Raw genomic sequence first — 23,827 nt, 5'->3', positions numbered from 1 at the left:
CAGAGCTGTATACTGCCTTTACTACAGGACTTCTTGGAAGTACTGTGTTAATGTGTTTTATAAATCACCAAAAGGTGAGTACACCAGATACCATTTCCTAAACTTATTTATTTGATCATTAAATCTTCCACCTGTCCTGAAGCCTACTTCAAGATTTGTATTTCTTCCAGAGAAGTTGGAGGGAAAAGGGAAAGGCTAAATTCCTCTAGTTGTTACCTTCCTTGATTCACAGCACTGGTTCACCAGTTCCCGATACAATTTTTGTTTTTTGTTTTTTCTTTTGAGATGCAGTTTTACTCTTGTCACCCAGGCTGGGGTGCAATGGTATGATCTTGGCTCACTGCAACCTCTGCCTCCCAGGTTCAAGTGATTCTCCCGCCTCAGCCTCCCAAGTAACTGGGATTACAGGCACGCGCCACCACACTAAGCTAATTTTTGTACTTTTAGTAAAGATGAGGTTTCATCGTGTTGGCTAGGCTGTTCTAGAACTCCTGACCTCAGGTTATCCACCCACCTCAGCTTCCCAAAGTGCTGCGATTACAGGAGTGAGCCACCACGCCCTACCCCCAATACAGTTTTTATGAGTTTTTCAAGGGAGGACTGTGGTACATTAGAAATATTATTTATCAATACATTTCCTGTACTTGAGCTCATTCAAAAATAAACAACAGAAGCTGCTGGGCAAAGAAAGATACTCCTGTAACAGAACTAGATCCTAGATGGCTAAAGCAATGAGGGGGAAAACATGATTTTTTGGCTGCGATGGTACCACCTGAAGATAGCCATAGCTTCAAATTCTTATACAGCCCCTTTCTGCTAGGTCTTACCCTGGGTTTTTTGGTTTTGTTTCTGTTTTGCTTTGCTTTGTTTTCTCTGTTTGAACATATATTGAGGTTTACTATGTATGTTACACAAGATAAAAGATAAAGTAAGATAATAGGTACAATCTACTTCCAAAAAGCTAATCCCTAGAACTGCCGAAATAAGTAATAAAAACTTTAAAAGTCAAACCCAAGAGTTGACGGGTGTGTCCTGGCAGCTTACATATATTCAAGAGCTCCTAAATTATGCTCTTTCTGAATCTGAGAGTTTCAGCTAATCCCTGAGTCCACATATAAAGAAAAAGTCCACATCAAGAAATAAATAAACCTCTTTTAAATTTGAGTATTTTATGAATAAGCAGATGCTGTATATGATGGCCAGAATCCCTGCAGCTCCCTTTTTATATGAAACTAGCTTAGGCCATTGGCCCCTTTTAGTAACTTAAGGAAACCGGCTCCTCACAACAGTAAGTAGCTGTTCTGAGTTATCTAACATCCATCAGAGTAAATGTTAAAACATTTCTGACACATCAATTAGGATGAGTATTATCCCAAAAAAAATGGAAAATAACAAGTATTGGCAAGGATATAGAGAAATCAGAGCCCTAACGCATTGCTAGTAGGACTGTAAAATGGTACAGCTGGTGTGGGAAATGGTTTGGTATTTCTCCAAAAAGCGAAATCCAATTACCGTAAAACCTAGCAATTCCACTCTTAGGTATATACCTAAAAGAGTTGAAAGCAGGGCCCCAAATAGATATGTGTACACCCATGTCCATGGCAGCATTATACGCAAAAGCCAAAAGGTAAAAACAACTCAAGTGTCCACAAAAAGATGAATGTATCAACAAAATACAACAGAATATTATTCAGCCATAAAAAAGAATGAAATTCTGACACATACTGCAATAAGAACGAACCTTAAAAACACTATGGTAAGTAAAATACATAGACACAAAAGGACAAATATTGTATGGTTAGACTTAGATGAGGTGCTCAGAATAGAGAAAGAGGGTAGAATAGAGGTCACTAAGGGCTGGGATAGTTATCATTTAATGATTACACGTACATAGTTTCTGTTTGGGATGATAAAAGTGTCCTGGAGGCCAGGTGTGGTGGCTGACACCTGTAAACTCAGCACTTTGGGAGGCCGAAGCAGGTGGATTGCTTGAGGTCAGGAGTTCAAGAACAGCCTGGCCAACATGGTGAAACCCTGTCACTACTGAAAATACAAAAATTAGCCATGCATGGTGGCTCACACCTGTAGTCCCAGCTACTTGGGAGACTGAGGCAGAAATGGGCCAAGATTGTGCCACTGCACTCCAGCCTGGGCAACAGAGGGAGACTCGGTCTCTTAAAAAAAAAAAAAAAAAAGTGTTCTGGAATAGACAGTGGTGATGATTACACCATACTATCAATGTACTTAATGCCATAAAATTGTACAGCTAAAAATGGTTAAAATAGTAAATTTTATGTGCCTTTTACCATAACAATTTTAAGTTTTTTAGGTAAGAAATGCCAATACAGGCCAGGTGAAGTGGCCTATGCCTGTAATCCTAGTACTTTGGGAGGCTAAGACAGGCGGATCACTTGAGGTCAGAAGTTCAAGACCAGCCTGGCCAACATGGTGAAACCCCGTCTCTACTGAAAATACAAAAAATTAGCCGGGCATGGTGGCAGGTGCCTATAATCCCAGTTACTTGGGAGGCTGAGGCAGGAGAATCGCCTGAACCTGGGAGGCGGAGGCTTCAGTGAGCCATGATAGTGACACTGCACTCCAGCCTGGGCTACAGAATGAGACTCCCATCTCCCCCCCCCGCCAAAAAAGAGAAATGCCAATAAATTCATACTGCTGTATAGTTAATATACTATGGTCTACCCTGATCTTTCCTAACCTTTGCTGGTTCATGCTCATTTCTTTCAGGGGATCAGAGGTCTTGGTCTTCTCTCTGTTGTCTTTGAACTGTACCAGATCCACAGTTCTAAGAGGCAGAAACTGTTCTAAATCCTAATTTTTTTTTTTTTTTTTGAGACAGAGTCTCACTCTGACCACCCCCACCCCCCAAGGCTGGAATGCAGTGGTGCAATCTCAGCTCATTGCAACCTCCACCTCCCGGATTCAAGCAATTGCTGTGCCTCAGCCTCCCGAGAGCTGGGATTACAGGTGTGCACCACCACACTCAGCTAATTTTTTGCATTTTTAATACCAGTTTTCAACATGTTGGCCAGGCTGGTGTCGAATTCCTGATCTCAGTTGATATGCCCTTCTTGGCCTCCTACAGTGTTAGGATTACAGGTGTGAACCCCTGTGCTTGGCTCTGATCCCTAATTTAATCATTTCTCGACTGGGCATGGTGGCTCATGCCTGTAATCCAAGCACTTTGAAGGCCAAGGCGGGCAGATCACCTGAGGTTGGGAGTTCAAGACCAGCCTGATCAACATGGCGAAACCCCGTCTTTAAAAAATAAATAAATAGTCGGGTGCGGTGGCTAACGCCTGTAATCCCAGCACTTTGGGAGGCTAAGGCGGGCGGATCACGAGGTCAGGAGATCGAGACCATCCTGGCCAACATGGTGAAACCCCGTCTCTACTAAAAATACAAAAAAATTAGCTGGGCGTGGTGGTGCACGCCTGTAGTCCCAGCTACTTGGGAGGCTGAGGCAGGAGAGTTGCTTGAACCTGGGAGGTGGAGGTTGCAGTGAGCCGAGGTTGCGCCACTGCACTCCAGCCTGGCGCCTGGTGACAGAGTGAGACTCTGTCTCAAATAAATAAATAAATAAATAATTTCTCCTAAGACTTAATCCTCAGTAAAGTTGAAAGAAGAAGAAAGGAAAGAAAGGAAGACAGGCAAGGAAGGTGCTATGGCTTGAATGTCCCCACCAAAACATGTTTGAAATTTAATTGCCATCCTAATGGTACTGGTCTTTAAGAGATAGGTATCAATGACATTATCACTGGTTATAGGAATGGGCTCTTGATAGAAAAAATAAATTCAACTCAACTTCCTCTGTCTCATGTACACTCACCCTTTGCCTTTTACTACGGGATGACCCTCAATAGATGCCAGTGTCATGTTCTTGGACTTTCCAATCTTCAGAATTGTGAGCCAAACTGATCTTTTTTTTTTTTTTTTTTTTTTTTTACTTTTTACTTATCTACATTTTTTTTGTAGAGACAGGGTCTTATTATGCTGCCCAGGTTGGTCTCAAACTCATGGGCTCAGGTGATCCCCCTGCCTCAGCCTCCCAAAATGCTGGGATTTGAGGCATTAGCCACGACGCCCAGCAATAAATCTCTTTTTTTTTAATTTCTTTTTCTTTTTCTTTTTTTTTTTAAGATGGGGTTTCACCATGTTGGTCAGGCTGTTCTTGAACTCCCGACCTCAGGGGATCCGCCCACCTTGGCCTCCAAAGTGCTTAGATTACAGGTGTGAACCACCACACCCGGCCGATAAATCTCTTTTCTTTAAAATTATCCATTATCCAGTACGTGGTTATAGCAACAGAAAACAGACTGAGACCGGAGGTAAAGGAAAGGAGGCAGGGAAGTAGGCAGGAGGGCAGGAAAGAAAGCAGGAAAGGGAAAGGAAGGAAGGTAGGGGAAGAGAGGGGTACGGAGGAGGAGGTAGGAAAAGAACGAAAGTGAAGAAGGGAGGCAAGGAGACAAGAAAACAGGGAGGCAGGAAGGGCAGGCAAACTTCGTGATTTAAAAGGTGATACAGGCCGGGCGCGGTGGCTCATGCCTGTAATCCCAGCACTTTGGGAGGCCGAGGTGGGTGGATCACGAGGTCAAGAGATCGAGACCATCCTGGTCAACATGGTGAAACCCCGTCTCTACTAAAAATACAAAAATTCAGCTGGGCATGGTGGCGTGTGCCTGTAATCCCAGCTACTCAGGAGGCTGAGGCAGGAGAATTGCCTGAACCCAGGAGGCGGAGGTTGTGGTGAGCCGAGATCGCGCCATTGCACTCCAGCCTGGGTAACAAGAGCAAAACTCCGTCCGAAAAAAAAAAAAAAAAAAAAAAAAAGAAGGTTACACAATGTGTATACCCCACGTGACTCCCTTGTTTGGCAAGAAAGACAACTCATCAGACTGCCCAGGCTCTTTAGCAAACTAGGACCCATCTGCCTCATATTCTGTCCATCCTGCTATACTTCATATGTCCTGCTCAATAATTCCCTTTCTTTCCTTTTGAAAAGTACTCTACCCTGCAAGAGTAGAACAAAACAGTCCTTCAGATGTTTACTAAGTCAGGCCACTACCTGTTTTCACGGTACAGTTGATATCAGATATCCCAAAGTCTCCAAAACATTGAAGCAGCAGAGGTTGCCTATGCAAGGGACACACTGGGGGAAAAGTGGGGCTCAAGTTCTCCCTTTATTATGTAATATGAATCCTGTAACCAAACCTACAGGTGAATCACTATACTTTACACTTTGATAGCAGTTCTCTAGACTCCAAAATTTAGAAATAGGCAAGTAAAATTCAAAATAGATAATTACACTTTATGCCATGATTATTAGCAAAACATCCTTATTATTTACTTTCCAAATTCTGCTGCTGCTAGTCTTTAAAGAAGGACAATGGGAAAAGAGAAAAGTAAGGAGGAAGAAGTTGTAGCTTTTCCCTCAGATTGGGTGAAAAATGATCATTTTCCTAGCCAAAGCATTACTTACAATAACTTTGTAAGGAGTTGTGATCCTTTAGCCGTACCACCTTGCAAACTCTGTATACCTGATCAATCCAGTAGTCTTCTATTCTCACACTCAGAGAATTTTTAAAATATGGGAGGTAGCCAGGCGCAGTGGCTCATGCCTGTAATCCCAACACTTTGGGAGGACGAGGCAGGTAGATCACATGAGGTCAGGAGTTCAAGACCAGTCTGACCAACATGGCAAAACCCCCTCTCTACTAAAAATACAAAAATTAGCCAGGCATGGTGGTGCACACCTGTAATCCCACTATTTGGGAGGCTGAGACAGGAGAATCACTTGAACCTGGGAGATGGAGATTGCAGTGAGATGAGTGAGCTGTGATCGTGCCACTGCATTCTAGTCTGGGAGACAGAGAGACACTCTGTCTCAGAAAACAAAAAAATTAATAAATAATAAAAAAATTTTTAAAATGAAAAATAAAATATGGGAGGTGAATTAGGTCTGCCACAAAAATATAGTTAAACCACATTTTACTGAGAATCTTAAAAAGCTAAGAGAATATACTAAATCTCAAAAGTGATCTCTCCTTAGAATGCCATGTTACAGGAAAACTAAAGAGCTCGCAGTGAGAATTTTGTTCAATTCCTTTCCAAAGGTTTCTATCCAACTTCATTTAATCTTTGGGCTACACAGACAACATATGGGAGCTTAATCAAAGCCCTTTGGGAACCAATAAGGAAAAAGCTATCTGTTTTTGTTTTTGTTTTTGAGACCAACAGAATTTCACTCTTGTTGCCTAGGCTGAAGTGCAATGGCATGATCTTGGTTCATTACAACCTCCAACTCCCGGGTTCAAGCCATTCTCCTGCCTCAGCCTCCCAAGTAGCTGAGAATACAGGCCTACGCCACCACGCCCAACTAAATTCGTATTTTTAGTATAGATGGGGTTTCATCATGTTGGTCACGCTAGTCTCAAACTCCTGGGCTCAGGTGATCTACCCACTTCAGCCTCCCAAAGTGCTGGGATTATGGGCGTTACCCTGGTCAAAAAAAAAAAAGACTATAAAACCAAGTATCTGGATTAATCTGAGTGGAATGGGAAGGATTACTTTTTATTTCTGAAAACTATCAACTGCAAGGTATTGGAAGCTTTCTGCAGCCTTGATATCTGTCAATTAAGTTGTTCAGAGCACAAGAATAAGAGTGTAGAACAATTTCAGACAGAACCAGGGGACGCATTTCTAAACCCAGTCAACCTTGGTTACCACTGGGGACAAAATACTCAGTTTATATCTGTGTAGCTGTTTACAGATTAAAGTACATTGCTATATCCTGTCATTTGATAAAATAACTTGGTGAAGTAACAAGTACCAGTATTTTGATAAAATATCTAGGTAAAGTAGTCATAGTATCAGGATAACCTCTATCCCCCAGTCCCTGTCCAACCCTTTTTACGTTAATACATAAAAAGTACGGCAAGAATAAGAGATGTGTCCAAGATCATTCAGTAAATAGATATCTCCGAGCAAACCTATCCTCACAAAGACTATCTCTACTCTTAGGGACTCAAATATCCTATCTAAAGGACTCCAAAATCTACATTTTGAACCTAAATATGTGCATGCATGAGCTCTATTATCTGAGATGAGGATATCTCCATGTTCACATTCCACCACCTCAGATACAACATGCCATCTGCCCATCCAAACATTCCTATTCTGTCAATAATACTATCACTCTGACCTTCAGGGATAGAAGGCTGATTTCAGCCTTGACTCTTTACCTTCTCCCCCACTCACTTAGTTAAACCATACTTTTTAACAAAGATACACAGATTACTTACCTTGTACTGAGCACAAAAGCATGTTTGACTTTGCCCTTCCCTCTTTCTCAACCCTTACTTGGTCTTCATCGTCTTATATTTACCATTCTAATATTTACCCTATAGTCTTCCTGTCTCTCTCTTCCTCTCCCTCTCTTGAGTTCTTATCCCCCATTTTAAAATTATTCTCATGCTAAGGCCGGGCGCGGTGGCTCATGCCTATAGTCCCAGCACTTTGGGAGGCTGAGGAGGGTGGATCATGACGAAGTCAAGAGATCGATACCATCCTGGTCAACAAGGTGAAATCCCATCTCTACTAAAAATACAAAAATTAGCTGGGCGTGGTGGCACACGCCTGTAGTCCCAGCTACTCAGGAGGCTGAGGCAGGAGAATTGCTTGAACCTAGGAGGTGGAGGTTGCGGTGAGCCGAGATCACGCCACTGTACTGCAGCCTGGGTAAGAACAACGAAACTTCGTCTCAAAAAAACAAAAAAAAAAAAAAAAAAATTATTCTCATGCTAATACTCAGCACTTTGGGAAGCCAAGGCAGGAGGATTGAGACCAGGAGTTTGAGACCAGTCTTGGAAACACTGTGAGATCCTGTCTCTACAAAAAAAAATGTAAAAATTAGCCAGGCATGGTGGCACATGCCTGTTTTCAGCTATTGGGGAAGCTAAGGCAGGAGAACTGCTTGAGCCCAAGAGTTCAAGACTGTTGTGAACTATGATTGTGCCACTCTACTCTAGCCTGGGTAACAGAGTAAGACTCTGTCTCTTAAAAAAATAAATAAAATTATTAAAATAAATTTTTTGAGACAGGGTCTTGCTCAACCTTACTGGAGTGCAGTGGCACAATCTCAACTCACTGCAACTTCTGCCTTCCAGACTCAAGTGGCCCTCCCACTTCAGCCTCCCAAGTAGCTGGAATGTGCCAGCACACCTGGATAATTATTGCATTTTTTTTTGTAGAGAGGGTTTCACCATGTTGCCCAAGCTGGTTTCGAACCCCTGAGCTCGAGCATTCACCTGCCTTGGCTTCCCAAAGTACTGGGATTACAGGCATAAGCCACCACACTCAGCCTAAAATAATGATTAATATAAAATTATTCTTTCCAACCTACCACACATCATATTAGCATTGTGCTTCTAAGTCATCAGCAACTTCCATACATTTCTTGGATAATGTCCAAACTACTCAGACATTAGGCTAGACACAAAGTGGCTCAAACCCGCAATCCCAGCACTCTGGGAGGCTGAGGCAGGAGGATCATTTGAGCCCAGGAGTTTGAGAGCAGCCTGGGCCACATAGGGAGATCTAGTCTATTAAGAAAAAAACAAAAACAAAATATTCATACACAATGACACTATCTTTCTGATCCTGTCTTCCACTACTTCTAATTTCCCCTAATCCTCAAGGTAGTTACATTTCCCAATCCTCAAGGTAGTTACAGGCCCACTTCATTCCACTAAGAATTTCTAGTAGTCAGATTCTGACCTTCATGTCTTAGCCCATATTGTTCCTCTTCTCTCCTATCCCCTTGCTTCCACTACCAGATTGTGAAATCTTAATGACCATCATATCTCACACCTACTTCACTACAGTGCCAAAAGCAATGCCTTTCCAAGCAGTCATCCATCCACACAAGAGTTGGCTGACAATGAATGGGAAATCCCCTAAGACTACAGGTCCTTCTGGATAAGGAGTCAAAAGTGCAGCGCTCTTCACTATTACAAAAAAGTAAATTATTCAATATATATTTATTGAGCATCTTTTATATGCTCCAAAGCATCTTATAGTAGTTTGTTAAATTGAGTCTTGAGCCACTGTAGTATCATATAGTAAAAATATGAAAAACTGTACTCCTGAATTTTTAATTTCCAAGAAGAGTGATGTTTAAATTTTAGTCAATTTTAAAGACCTGATATAATTCTTGTCTAGGGAAGAGAGGATAGAGGAAGAAGTAGAATTAAATTTAATTTAAATTAACTGAGTTCAGGCACTGGACTGATACATGTTATTACATTGTTCTCTCCCTCGTCATTATTTTAATATTTTAAACTACAAAGCAGGAGATAAACTCACCAGATTAAAACAAAATATTTTTGTTTTAGATGTTAAAAATTTAAATTTTAAATAACCACTTCGTTTTCTAAGCTGTTCTGCAGAAATCTACAAAATGTTAAACAGAGAACAGTACAATTAATGGCAGCCACACAGAAACACAGCAGGATTCCAGTGACACCAAACATTCTTCACACACTCTAACAACTTTGGTGCTCTTGTTATCAAAGATTGGAGCTCTTCTTCAAAATACATGGTATGGGCAAGGCACAGTGGCTCACTGCCTATAATCCCAGCACTCTGGGAGGCCAAGGCAGACAGATCACTTGAGGTCAGGAATTCAAGACCAGCTTGGCCAACATGGCGAAACGCTAATACTCTACTAAAAATACAAAAAATTAGCTAGGCATGGTAGCACACACCTGTAGTCCCAGCTACTTGGGAGGCTGGGCATGAGAATCACTTGAACTCGGCAGGCAGAGGTTGCAGTAAGCCAAGATCACGCCACTACATTCCAGCCTAGACTACAAGCAAGATTCTGTCTCAAAAAAAAAAAAATCGTTTCCTTCCTCCTTTCTCAGATTTGGCACCTTTTCAAAAGCAGCATGAACATATACTAGAGACAATTTTCAAATTCTATTCAAATTCCTTCCTGCTGCGTGAAACAGCTATACCAGCATAAACTATTTAATAGCCGGTACAGAGGTTATTTGAACATGGTTTTGCAGTCATCTCTTTTAACACTAAGAAAAGCTCGGTGCCTCTTTGGCTCTAATATTCCTAAAAGGCTTGCTTTATGAGGAACAAAGTCTAGGTAAAAGCTTATGCATTACAAGTGAATATTTTGAATTTCCTGCCCAGGAGTGGTGGTTCACGCCTGTAATCCCTGAACTTTGGAAGGCCAAGGTGGGCGGATCACTTGAGGTCAGGAGTTTGAGATCAGTCTGGCGAACATGGTGAAACCCTGTCTCTACTAACGATACAAAAATTAGCTGGGTGTGGTGGCGCACACTTGTAATCCCAGCTACTCAGGGGGCTGAGATGGAAAAATCACTTGAACCTGGGAGGTGGAGATTTCAGCACTGCACTCCAGCCTGGGCGACAAAGCGAGACTCCCACCTCAAAAAATACACATACTTTTTTTTAAAAAAAGAATTTCATTCCGGACTCTTGCCTGCCTTACTCTATATGTACACGCAAAAATTCCCCCTTACTTTGTGGGGATATTGTGGTTCACAATAAAATAATATATAAAGTATCTAGCCCTAGCACAAAACAGACATTCAATAAATGGTGGCTATTTTTATTCTCAGACATATTCCTTGGTATATGATATTCCTCGATGTTGCTGCTATCAAGGTATAAACCCAAACTCAACTCAGAATCCTAAACTGTCTAAATTCCACATTCCACCAAGCTAGAACCAGGGTGGATATGGAACACTCAGGCAACACAGGATACTTAACACCCTTGCCCCCAGCCTTATGAAGGTGAATGTCAATTATGCTGGTTTAATCAGCAAAAGAATCTCTGGACTCACAAAGTAATTCATAAAGCTGCAAACTAGTCATCTTTATACACAATAAAGAAGTAGCAGATAAAAGGGAAAAGGCTTCTTTAGAGAGATTACTGTTCTTTATTATTCAAACAATTACATATAATTTATCACTTTTTCATAGCTAATCATACTAGCTTCACCATACGGTTCTGGGCAATTTGAGGGAACAGAATGATACAAAATTTGTGTGTACATCCATAATACCTTGCATAGTTTCTAATAAAGAGACATGCAGAGTTTAATCTATACCATACTTGTCTCAAAAGTGTTAAGTTAAATCAAACAAGTGAGGCAGATTATTCCAACTGCTGAGAAAACATAGCACTGAATAGAATCAGCAGCTATCAGATAAGTTGATAAAGTAACCAGAACCTAGTTCCACTCCTCCATCAGGCACTCAGTATTCTTAATATCCTTCCAATCAGAGGAAAGAATAAAATTTACAGTAATTCATTAGTTTTTAACTTGGGAATGTTGAGAACCAGCAAGCTATTATGCTAAGCTATAAAACTAAGGTAAAAAGGACGTAACAAGTACACTCCACTGGGAGGATACACATTTTAAAACAGAAGACAAAATTAGCTCAAGATTTAAAGCAGAGGTTTCAAACTAGACTGCAGCAAGAAATCAATGCCCACAAATCAGTTGTGTTCAGCCCACGCATTAGTGTTTTTTTAAATTTTAACTGCCAGTATTTAGATTTCACGTGAAATTTCATGTAAAATTTGATGTCTGATCTCAAATAGCACTCTTTCGGGGGAAAAAAATTAGATCTGACATTGGGTACATATTCCCAGAAAGATGATCACTTGAACTGAAGTAAGAGTTACCCTCTTTAGCCGGGCGTGGTGGCTCACGCCTGTAATCCCAGCACTTTGGGAGGCCGAGGCGGGTGGATCACGAGGTCAAGAGATCGAGACCATCCTGGTCAACATGGTGAAACCCCGTCTCTACTAAAACTACAAAAAATTAGCTGGGCATGGTGGCGCGTGCCTGTAATCCCAGCCACTCAGGAGGCTGAGGCAGGAGAATTGCCTGAACCCAGGAGGCGGAGGTTGCAGTGAGCCGAGATCGCGCCATTGCACTCCAGCCTGAGTAACAAGAGCAAAACTCCGTCTCAAAAAAAAAAAAAGAGAGTTATCCTCTTTAAATTGGCCTGTGCTCTCTAGCTTGCTTGAATCTCTACCTAGTCCCATTTTACAGATGAAGAATCTAAGCTGAAAGATGCTCAAAACCACAGAACCAGCAAAATGCCTATTTGTGAATGTTGCTTACTCCAGAGTGTTCACTTTTGAGGGCTATGCAACTCAACTTCCAAATAAAATGCAATTAATGTTGAAAAAGGTATCTAAAAGACTTGTACATGAATGTTTATAGCAGTTTTATTTATAAGAGCCTAAAATCTGGAAGCAACGCAAATGTCTATCAACTAGTAAACAAACAAATTGTGGTATGTGTATACAATGACAAAGGCCGAGTACGGTGGCTCAGGCTGAGCGAGGTGGCTCACCCCTGTAATCCCAGCACTCTGGGAGGCTGAGGCAGGAGGATTGTTTGAAACCAGGAGTTTGAGACCAGCCTGGGAAACATGACAAAATCCCATCTCCATAAAAAATCAAAAATTAGTCAGGCATGGTGGTGGGCACCTGTAGTCCCAGATACTTGTGAGGCTGAGGAAGGGGGATCACTGAGGACGGAGGTCAAGGATACAATGAGCTATTATGGTACCACTGCACTCAGCCTGGGCAACAGAATGAGACCCTGTCTAAAAAAAAGACTCAACAAATACATGACACAATATGAGTATCTCAAAATTACTGTTAACAAAAAGAAGTCAGACTCAAAAGACAACACATTCTACCACTAGATTTATATGAAATTCCAGAGAAGACAAAACAATAGTGATACAAAGCGAACCAGTGACTGGAGCCAAAGGCAAGGGGAGAACTGAATGAAAGCGGCATGAGGAACTTTCTGTGGTGATAAAAATGTTGGAGATATAACAGTGATTAGATGACAGCATGTATTTGTCAAAACTCAAAACTGGATGAATTTTATGTAAATTATAACTCAATAAAGCTGAATTTTAAAAAGAGGTGTTTATAAAATAATAGACAACTACCGAAAATACTACTACCTGGGAAAGCTTGGGAAAACTTTAGGAAAAAGGTGAATTAGACTTTATTATAGAACAATTTCTAGGTACATAAGAAATAGAAAACAGGACACACAGGTAGTCACATTCTACACTGTGGCCTTCAAAGAAGCAACATCTTTGAATACAAAGGAAAATGCTTCATAAAAAGAAATTCACAAAAATGGATAATTAGTATTTGGACAGGTATCAACAACTAGTTGATCTTACAAGATTTCCAAGAGGGAATCAACTTATATCGTTATTTATATGCAAAATAAGCAGATAATGTGGAAGCATTTATTTTGTTTTGCTTTTAAATAAAACATAATGAGAGATGGCACACACCTGCAGTCTGAGTTACTCAGGAGGCTGAGATGGGATTGTTTGATGCCAGGAGTTTGAGGCCAGCCTGGGTAACACAGCAAAACCCCATCTCAAAAAAAAACAAAAAATAATAATACAGCAAATGAAAAGGAAAGGTAGGGGCAAAGAGAAGCCCAAAGGGGCCAGGTGCAGTTGCTCATGCCTCTAATCCATGCATTCTGGGAAGCCAAGGCAAGTGGATGGCTTCAGCCCAGGAGTTTAAGACCAGCCCGGGCAATGTGGGAAAACTCTGCCTCTACAAAAAAAAAAAAAAAAAAAAAAAAAAAAAAAAAATTAGCCAGGCATGGTGGCACATACCTGTAGTCTTAGCTACTCATGAGGCTGAGGTGGGAGGATCACTTGAGTCCAAGGTCAAGGCTACAATGAGCCATGACTGTGCCACTGCACGATCTTGTCCCAAAAAAAAAAAAAAAAAGAAAGAAAAAAAGAAATATAACCCAAAGGGAATAAAGAGAGGGAGGGAGGTGAAATAAAGGCAAAAGACACATAGAGTCAGAATGAAAGGTACCTTAGTACCAACACATTAGAAGAGAGAAGGTGGGACTAAAAGAAAAATGAAACACTAGAGGAAAAGACCAATCAACCAAAGTCAGAGGTACAGGGAGCTACAGAGAAAAAAGAATGGAGATGTGACAGCGTAGAACAGGCTGAAGAGAATTCGAGGACAAAGTGAAAGCAAAAAAACCTATTTCCTCCTGAAACTTATAAATCAGTTTCCTCCTCTTCCATTCTCCCTCCCACCTCTGCCTTCGCTCAAACCATCTCATACCCAACTCCACACTACATATCTTTTATACTTCAACTGTACTAGAATGTTTCCTTCACTAATCTTCAAAACTAGGTTCAAACACCACTTTTTCTATGAATATTCAACTTTCCCCAGGCAGTTAGCAGTCCTTCCGTATTTTCAGAACATTTTGTTCTGAAAAACTATCATAACATTGGGTTATGATGTCTATCTCTTCTCCTAGTCTATGGACAACTCTAGTAGAGGATTCAATGGTAAAGATGAAAACCTTACTAAAAAGTAGCTTAAAAACTGTACAGGCTGGGTACAATGGCTCACGCCTGTAATCCCAACACTTTGGGAGGCCAAGGTGGGCGGACTGCCTGAGCTCTGGAGTTGGAGACCAGCCTGGCCAACACTGTGAAACCCCGTCTCTACTAAAATACAAAAAATTAGCCAGGAGTGGTGGCATGCACCAGTAGTCCCAGTTACTTGGGAGGCTGAGGCAGGAGAATTGCAAGAGCCCGGCAGGCGGGGGCTGCAGTAAGCCGAGATCACGCCACTGCACTCCAGCCTGGGTGACAGAGCGAGACCCCATCTCAAAAAAAAAAAAAATGCTGTACAGCTGGACACAGTGGCCCACACCTGTAACCCCAACACTTTGGGAGGCTGAGGCAGAAGGATCGCTTGAGTTCAGGAGTTCAAGACCAGCCTGGGCAACATAGTTAAACTCTGTCCCTACAAATAATTTTTAAAATTAGTCACATGTGCTGGTTACACACCCATAGTGCCAATTGCTCGGGAGGCTGAGGCAGGAGGATTGTTTGAACCTGGAAAGTAAAGGCTGCAGTGAGCAATGAATGTGCCACTGCACTTCAGCCTGGGTGACAGAGCAAGACCCTGTCTCAAACAACAACTGCACGAGTCTACCTCGTGCCACACAAGTAGGATGCTAGAAACCCTGCTGTATTAAGGAATTCTACAGTGAGTCTTTTCAAAAGTACATCTACCCTACTCCTAGTTCCTCCCCATATCATTAAGGACCTTTTTAAAAGTTTTATTTTTGTGATGCTTTAAATTTCTCAGTAAATGACTAACCTATAATAGAGAAGGCAGCAATTCCATCAGGAGTGGTGTATAGCAGCCAAAGAAGGAACTGCTTTTATAAAATAAAAGGAAACCTCAAACCCTCAAACAAAACATTATACTGAAGAAAACAAGTACACAACAAGAACCTAAAGAAAACTGAAGGACAAAAAAACAGCAAGCTTTTCTATCACACTGGTCTTTAAGAAAAAAAATTTTAGGCCGGTGCATTTGCTCACACCTGTAATCCCAGCATTTTGGGAGGCTGAGGTGGGTGGATCACTTGAGATGAAACCCCATCTCTACTAAATATACAAAAATCAGCCAGGCTTGGTGGCAGGCACCTGTAGTCCCAGCTACTTGGAAGACAGGAGAATTGCTTGAACCCAGGATGCGGAAGTTGCAGTGAGCAGGGATTGTGCCACTGCACTCTAGCCTGGGTGACAGAGCGAGACTCTGTCTCAAAAAAAATAAGAAAAAAAAAATTTAATTAAGAAATTAGGCCGGGCACGGTGGCTCAAGCCTGTAATCCCAGCACTTTGGGAGGCCGAGGCGGGTGGATCACGAGGTCAAGAGATCGAGACCATCCTGGTCAACATGGTGAAACCCGTCTCTACTAAAAATACAAAAAATTAGCTGGACATGGTGGTGCGTGCCTGTAATCCCAGCTACTCAGGAGGCTGAGGCAGGAGAATTGCCTGAACCCAGGAGGCGGAGGTTGCGGTGAGCCGAGATCGCGCCATTGCACTCCAGCCTGGGTAACATGAGTGAAACTCCGTCTCAAAAAAAAAAAAAAAAAGAAAGAAATTAAAAATTAAGAAAAAGAAATCAGCAGGCCAGGCGCGGTATGGCTCACACCTGTAATCTCAGCACTTTGGGAGACCAAGGCGGGTAGATCACCTGAGGTCAGGAGTTCAAGACCAGCCTGGCCAACATGGCAAAACCCCATCTCTACTAAAAATACAAAAAAATTAGCTGAGTGTGGTGGGGAGCTGAGACAGGAGAATCTCTTGAACTCAGGAGGCAGAAGTTGCAGAGAGCTAAGATCATGCCACTGTACTCCAGCCTGGGCAACAGAGTGAGACTCCATCTCAAAAAAAAAGCAGCAAACTTGTGAGGCTTTCATAGGAAACTGTCAAAGTCTGTAATACCCAAATATAATTTAAAACATGACTTGATAACAAAAGGTATATTATAAGTGGTTTTGGCATTGAAAAGACAAGTGTAGGATGATTTAAGCTGGCAAGAATTAGTAGGGAGAGCAGTAGTATAGAAAGTGGTTTAGGAAGGAGAGTTCCAATATAGATTTTGGAAGTAAGTCCATAATCGGTGAAAATGCATATAGGTCTTGGCTGGTGATACCACTGCCACACCCTGCATCAAACTCGCTCCAAATCCTAGCCTACCCCACAGAGGGGAATCAGACTTTCTAACAAGAGTGATTTCACAGTGCCCCCTGAAAAAAAAGACCCTGCTATGCAGATGAATAATTATCTCAAATCTATATAAAATAGAGATTCCATCCATATTTGCCAAATATTAAGGATAAATCCAAAGAACAAAACACAACTTTTTTTTAACATCTGGGAAAAGTATTCAACAAGTGTAACTAATGGAGTTCATCTGAAAACAAATTAACAAAGGAATTAGAGATTTTTTAACATCATCAAAATAGCTTCTCTATAAGCTTTTTTAAAAGAATGGATCAACTTTAGAATAAAGGCTTTTTGTTTGAACAGACGGTGATTTAATTCCTCCTTTCTAACTAAGACAAGCCCAACATCTCTAATAGTAGACTTCATTACCTTACAGATAAACAGTTCTTAGCAATGCATGCACTCATTTCAACAGTTCAAGAGCACTATAAAGTATCAGGCACAGTGTGAGGCAGTGAATATACAGAAATAAAACACAAGACTCTGACCTCAAGGAGCTCACAGTTTAATAAGAAGACAAGCCAGGAGAAAACTGAATCCAGATTTGAGAGGTGGCTTTGAGCAACCCAAAATTTTAGCATATTCAAAGTACAGTAGTTCAAGAATACAGTAACTAAAAATTTCCCAGTATCCCCTTGTGAAATGGAAAACATCATTGATCCCTACCACTATAAATTAATAAACTGAGATTACCTGTAGTCATCTAGCCAGACCCTAGACTAGCTAGAACTAGAAACAGACTGCAGGCTACATGATGCTTTTCAGTTCATAAAGGTCAATACATTCTCTTTTCTAAACTTTTATGCTTCCACTTGAAATCTAGTCCAAGTCAACGAAAATGGTGAAATACTACATTAAAAACAAAGCAAAAGCCATGAAAAAATTAAGTATTTGCCAGTGTATATTTTTAGATTATGGCATCTCTGCTCCCTAGGCACTTGACATTTTCCCCGGAAAAAGAGAGAAGGTAATCTGTATCTTTTCGAGTCTGGAAAAAGCATCCTACTCTCTTTAAGTAATTCTTCAAGCATCTCAGGCAATAAGCACTCAATGTATTAATAGCTTCTAAATTAACTGTATATTTGAATATAAGAACGACATGTGTTGACTATTCACGTGACTATCATCTCTTGAAACAGCTATACAGTTTTGTTAAGGATAAGCTAAATGTGCTTTGAAACCTCAAGAGGACCATATCTTTAATATATTAAGATTCTTAGGTATCATATCTTATGGCCAAATTTTTTCAATCAGAATGATTCTCCAAAATCAACAGAACTTGTACCAATATTTGCTTTAAACAGCTTTTCAAGAAAACATTTATATGTAAATGAAGTAAAAATACAAAATACAGTGTTGCCATATGCTCTTATACTAAAAATTCTTCAAGGCAGGAGACACGTACAATCTGCAAACGCTCGAATTTACCTAAAGTGTCTATTTGTGCATTCTGAAATACCTTAACATCTAAGTACTTAAAACTCAGTGACTGATGTCTTACAACAGGGGTTGACAAACTATAGCCGTGGAAGCACAAACAGAGGCACAGCCTGTTCTTGTAAATAAAGTTTTATTGAAATACAGCCCAAAAATATGTAGAAACATTTATTTTCTACAGCTGTTTTCAGGCTACAGATTGCAAAGTTGAGTAGTTGTGGCAAAGACCATATGGCTGAAAAAGTCTCAATATTAACTATTTGATCCTATACAGAAATAAAAGTCTGCTGACCCCTGTTTTAAAATAATCAGAACTAATTATCTGACAAATTTATGTCTAGTCTGAGAGTTTATCTATCCCAAAATTGGCTACTGAATATGGTAAAAGTGTCAGTGAATTGTTCCTCGAAAAAAGTCCAAGTTCAAACCTACATGGAAACAAGCCACTGCTAATTCATTTCAAAATCACGTAATTGGCGGGGCACGGTGGCTCACACCTGTAATCCTAGCACTTTGGGAAGCCAACCTAGGCAGATCATTTAAGATCAGGAGTTCAACACCAGCCTGGCCAAATTAGTGAAACCCTGTCTCTACGGAAAATACAAAAATTAGCTGGGCATAGTGGTACATGCTTGTAATCTCAGCTACTTGTGAGGCTGAGGCAGGAGAATCACTTGAACCCAGGAAACGGAGGTTGCAGTGGGACAGGATCACACCACTGCACTCCAGCCTGGGCAACAGAGACTCCGTCTCAAATATATACATATATATACATATTTTTTAAATATATAAATGCCAATCATCTTGACCAAAAATTAAGCTTTAAAAGTAAGTGAATTTAGTTCTCTTCATCTTTTAAAAACTGAACCACAAGGCCAGATGCAGTGGGTTGTGCCTATAATCCCAGCACTTTGGGAGACCAAGGCGGGCAGGTCACCTGAGGTCGGGAGTTTGAGACCAGCCTGACCAACATGGAGAAACCCCATCTCTACTAAGAATACAAAATTAGCCAGGCATGGTGGTGCACACCTGTAATCCCAGCGACTAGGGAAGCGGCTGAGGCAGGAGAATCTCCTGAACCAAGGAGGCGGAGGTTTCAGTGAGCCGAAATTACGCCATTGCACTACAGCCTGGGCAAAAAAAAAAAAAGAAAGAAAGAAAGAAAAAGGAAGGAAGGAAAGAAGGAAGGAGGGAGGGAGGGAAGGGAGGAAGGAAGGAAGGGAGGAAGGGAGGGAGGGAGGCAGGCAGTGAAGGAAGGAAACTGAGCTACATTAATAGAACCAACACACAAACTCACGGTACTTCATTGTCACTTGTATTCAGTAACCACCACCAGGAATCATGTTAGTTCTTCCTTTACTTCTTACACTGATGTTTGAGAACCCACCCATCCACCCAGTAAAGTAAGTAGAACATTGTCTTTATAAAAAAGCTTGCTTTCACCTGACATGACAGAGAAAGAGATGGTAAATGGAGCATCCAGACTCTCTTCTGGAGGTATTTAGCCGCCTACATGTTTATGAATCTAAAATCTCAAAGCTGATCTACCAGTCATATGAAAGAATTATACCCAAATAAGTTCTATTTAATCTATTTGCCATTCTTAGAATAAGAGAACATTACATAAGTAATGCTAATTGATTGACTTTATCAACCGATGCAACACTGAAAAGTGCCTGGAATATTCTAGGTATCAATGAAAAGTTTTTAATTTTCTTTTTTTTTTTTTTTTTTTTTTTTTTTTTTTTTTTTGAGACGGAGTTTCGCTCTTGTTACCCAGGCTGGAGTGCAATGGCGCGATCTCGGCTCACCGCAACCTCCGCCTCCCAGGTTCAGGCAATTCTCCTGCCCCAGCCTCCTGAGTCGCTGGGATTACAGGCACGCACCACCATGCCCAGCTCATTTTTTGTATTTTTAGTAGAGACGGGGTTTCACCATGTTGACCAGGATGGTCTCGATCTCTTGACCTCGTGATCCACCCGCCTCGGCCTCCCACAGTGCTGGGATTACAGGCTTGAGCCACCGCGCCCGGCCAAAAGTTTTTAATTTTCACTACACTTCTCTGTTAAACTAATTATGGCACTGTGAAGGGCTACGGTTTCAAAAGCAACGCAGTGCCACCCGATAAAATAAGAACTGATAGGCTGGGTGCGGTGGCTCATGCCTGTAATCCCAGCACTTTGGGAGACCAAGGCAGGCAGATAATCTGAAGTCAGGTGTTCAAGACCAGCATGGCCAATATGGTGAAACCCCATCTGTACTAAATATACAAAAATTAGCCAGGCATGGTGGTAGACGCCTGTAATCCCAGCTACTTGGGAGGGTCAACCAGGAGAATTGCTTGAACCCAGGACGCAGAGATTGCAGTGAGCCGAGATCGTGACACTGTACTCCAGCCTGGGTAACAAGAGCAAAATTCTCTCAAAAAAAAAAAAAAAAGAAAGAAAAAAAAGAAAGAAAGGAAGGCCGGGCGCGGTGGCTCACGCCTGTAATCCCAGCACTGTGGGAGGCCGAGGTGGGTGGATCACGAGGTCAAGAGATCGAGACCATCCTGGTCAACACACATAGTGAAACCCCGTCTCTACTAAAAATACAAAAAATTAGCTGGGCATGGTGGCGCGTGCCTGTAATCCCAGCTACTCAGGAGGCTGAGGCAGGAGAATTGCCTGAACCCAGGAGGCGGAGGTTTCGGTGAGCCGAGATCGTGCCATTGCACTCCAGCCTGGGTAAGAAGAGCGAAACTCCGCCTCAAAAAAAAAAAAAAAAAAAAAAAAGGAAGAAAAATAAAAACTGATAAACTAATACTATTTTTTACTGCAAAATTTATACTTAAGAACTCAAGTTTATCAAATAATCAGGGATTATGTTTTTATGTATCATTATTAACGGAACTGAGTAAGTCATGCCAAAGTACTACAAAAATTGATCAATCAGGCCGGGTGAAGTGGCTCACTCCTGTAATCCCAGCACTTTGGGAGGCCAAAGTAGGTTAATCGCCAGAGGCCAGATGTTTGAGACTAGCCTGGCCAACACAGTGAAACCCCGTCTCTACTAAAATACAAAAATTAGCCAGGTGTGGTGGCACATGCCTGTAATCTCGGCTACTTGGGAGGCTGAGGCAGAGAATCGCTTGAACCTGGGAGGTGGAAGCTGCAGTGAGCCGAGATCTTACCACTGAATTCCAGCCTGGGTGAAAGAGGGAGACTCCATCTCAAAAAAAAAAAAAAAAAAAAAAATCGATGTATCATTTGCCAATTACTCTTTTTCTCCAGCTAATAAAATAGAAGATAATTCAAATTCTTAATACAGCTAACTCGCCGGGCGTGGTGGCTCAAGCCTGTAATCCCAGCACTTTGGGAGGCTGAGGCGGGTGGATCACGAGGTCAAGAGATCGAGACCATCCTGGTCAACATGGTGAAACCCCGTCTCTACTAAAAATACAAAAAATTAGCTGGGCATGGTGGTGCGTGCCTGTAATCCCACCTACTCAGGAGGCTGAGGCAGAAGAATTGCCTGAACCCAGGAGGCGGAGGTTGCGGTGAGCCGAGATCGCGCCATTGCACTCCAGCCTGGGTAACAAGAGCGAAACTCCGTCTCAAAAAAAAAAAAAAAAAAAATACAGCTAACTCTTCATTGGCCCCTGCATGATCTATCTAAGGCATGTTCCTACGCCTAAATGCTTAACCAAAGATGCATCAATAGCTTGGTAACCTTGACAATACCAATAGAGCCACAGGTTGTAATCCAGTGCTAACACAAATCTAAGCATTTAACAAGGCCAAAAGGAAAAAAATCATGATACAATTAGAACAGAATAAGTGATTTTCGAATCATTCATACCATTTCCGCCTGCCTCTGGTGTATATCCTAGCTATTTTGGATTAAAAGATTAAAGATAATTGAAAGTTCAATCAAGTGACAACCAGTTTACGACAGATCACCAGATTTATATAGAAGTCTCGTTTTCTGCTTTTTTAAAAAAAGAAATGCCAAGCCTTGATCCTGTTTTTCACCTGCAAGGTATTCGCTAGAGAAAGTCCTAAAGAACCTTCGAACCTAAATAACTTTCTCTGGGCTCAGTTTTCTCAAGAAGCTTATTAATGTGGGCTACTAACTCATGTGAACAAGACGGGCAAATTACTATTAAGACTAGGACAAGCACCGGGCCTAATCTTTAAAAGGCATCCTGACTGGAAAAAAAAAAAAAGAAAAGAAACCCCGCCCAGCCCTCAAGTTTCTCGGCTTTTCTAGTCCCGTTTTCTTTTACAAAATTCAGAAAAGCAAAACTTCCCCTTCACTGCCTGTCTCTTATCTCAGGCCCAGTACAGAAATTCAGACCGCTAATTAACCAAGTACCTCCTTAAGGTAGTCTTAAGGCTCAAGCCAGCTCAGAAATAGCAGAAAGATTTGCTTTCTTGGGTTAAAGGAGAGCGATTACAGGGTTTGGCGGCCAGGTTTGTCAGGAAGCGTAAGGCCGAGAAAGGGGGAGAATCCAGAGACTGAGCTCCATCTAGTCCCAGGAACCACCCCCAGGGGAGGCTTGACTACCCTCGGTACTTCCCTGCCTCCTCAGCTCGTGTGAGGAGAAAGGCGAGTCTGGGTCAGGCTCCCCTGAGCTACTTCCTGGTCCGATCGGACTCGCCTTCGGACACCCGAAACACCCCCGGCCCGGCTCCCTCGCCCTTTGCCCTGTCTCCTCCCTTCTCAGTGACCCACCACCACTGGTCCCCTCCCATCTAACATGGCCGCCCCGCCCGGCCCACCTCCGGCACAGCCTAACTAGTTGGGGGCCCGCAGCACCGCCTCCCCCGAGCCCATTGGTGCAGTGGCGTCCGTCCGCCCGCTTCATTGGATAGCAGAGCCTGCCACTCAGCTCTGAGGGCTCCGCCCCTGAGCCGCTTCAAGCTGCTTTGAGAAGACATATAAACAAATCCCGGGAGGGAGGCCCCTCTCGCCCGTCGCCTCTGAGGCGGGGACAGAAGGGGGAGCGGCTACCCCCCGAGACACCCCTGCTTTAACCCCCCTAGCTCCAGCCCGCGCCTCCTAGTCTCCTGCCAGCCTGGCTCCAACCTCCGCGGCCCCGGCCCTTCCTCACACGCCCCTCTTTCCCCTCCTCCCCCGCCAGCCTCGCCTCCCCTCCCTTCCCGGGCCCCTCCCACCCGCTCTCTTCTCTGACAGGCCGACTGCCGGCAGCAGCGGCCCGGGGCTCCGAGGCAGCGGGGAAGGGCCGGGCGGCCCGGCAAGACGGACGCCCGGCGCTGCCCGCCCTCGGCCTAGCCTGCTGCCTCCCCGCGAGTCCCATATACCGCCGCCCCGCGCTTTTATGTAACCGTCCCGGGCCGGGAGTGGGGGAGGGGAGTGGAGCCCCCGAGACCTGCAGGCGGTGGCCCGCGACCCGCGCGCCCTCGCACTCGGCCGTGGTCCCAGCCCCCGCCCCGCGCCGGCCCGGCCCAGAGCCTCGGCGCTGCTGCCTCCTAGACAAGCGGCCCTCCGCCCCCCACTCCGCTCGTCCTCTAAGCCCAGGCCCCTGGGGACTCCAGGCAGCGGGAGACGGCGCTCACCTGTGGGTGTGGGGGCGGCTCAGGGACTCGGTCCGGTTCCGCTGCAGGGGCCACGGCCCCTCTCCATGCTGCCTCGGGTTTGTTTTGTTTATGTCCTTCCTGACGGGTTCCCGGAAATCGCGTGACTCGCCCCCCTCACGT

General features: G+C 42.9%; 1 protein-coding gene across 4 annotated transcripts in view; it reads right to left on the bottom strand.

Annotated features, from left to right (window-relative positions):
- Nucleotides 1-23,827, bottom strand: part of CREBRF (CREB3 regulatory factor) — an 84,819-nt gene extending 60,992 nt beyond the window's left edge. For 3 of the 4 annotated variants that reach the window (XM_032260370.1, XM_032260368.1, XM_032260371.1), the window contains exon 1: nt 23,687-23,827. The gene's annotated coding sequence lies outside the window, so the exon portion shown is untranslated. Of the gene's footprint in view, nt 1-22,481; nt 22,853-23,686 lie in introns of those variants that run through there. The other variant, XM_032260369.1, reaches the window with a different exon arrangement.

The sequence above is a fragment of the Sapajus apella genome, unplaced genomic scaffold (assembly GCF_009761245.1).
Source record: "Sapajus apella isolate SASKATOON/1434 unplaced genomic scaffold, GSC_monkey_1.0 scaffold117, whole genome shotgun sequence".
Taxonomy (NCBI): Eukaryota; Metazoa; Chordata; class Mammalia; order Primates; family Cebidae; genus Sapajus; species Sapajus apella.
This window is presented reverse-complemented; position numbering and strand designations above follow the sequence as displayed.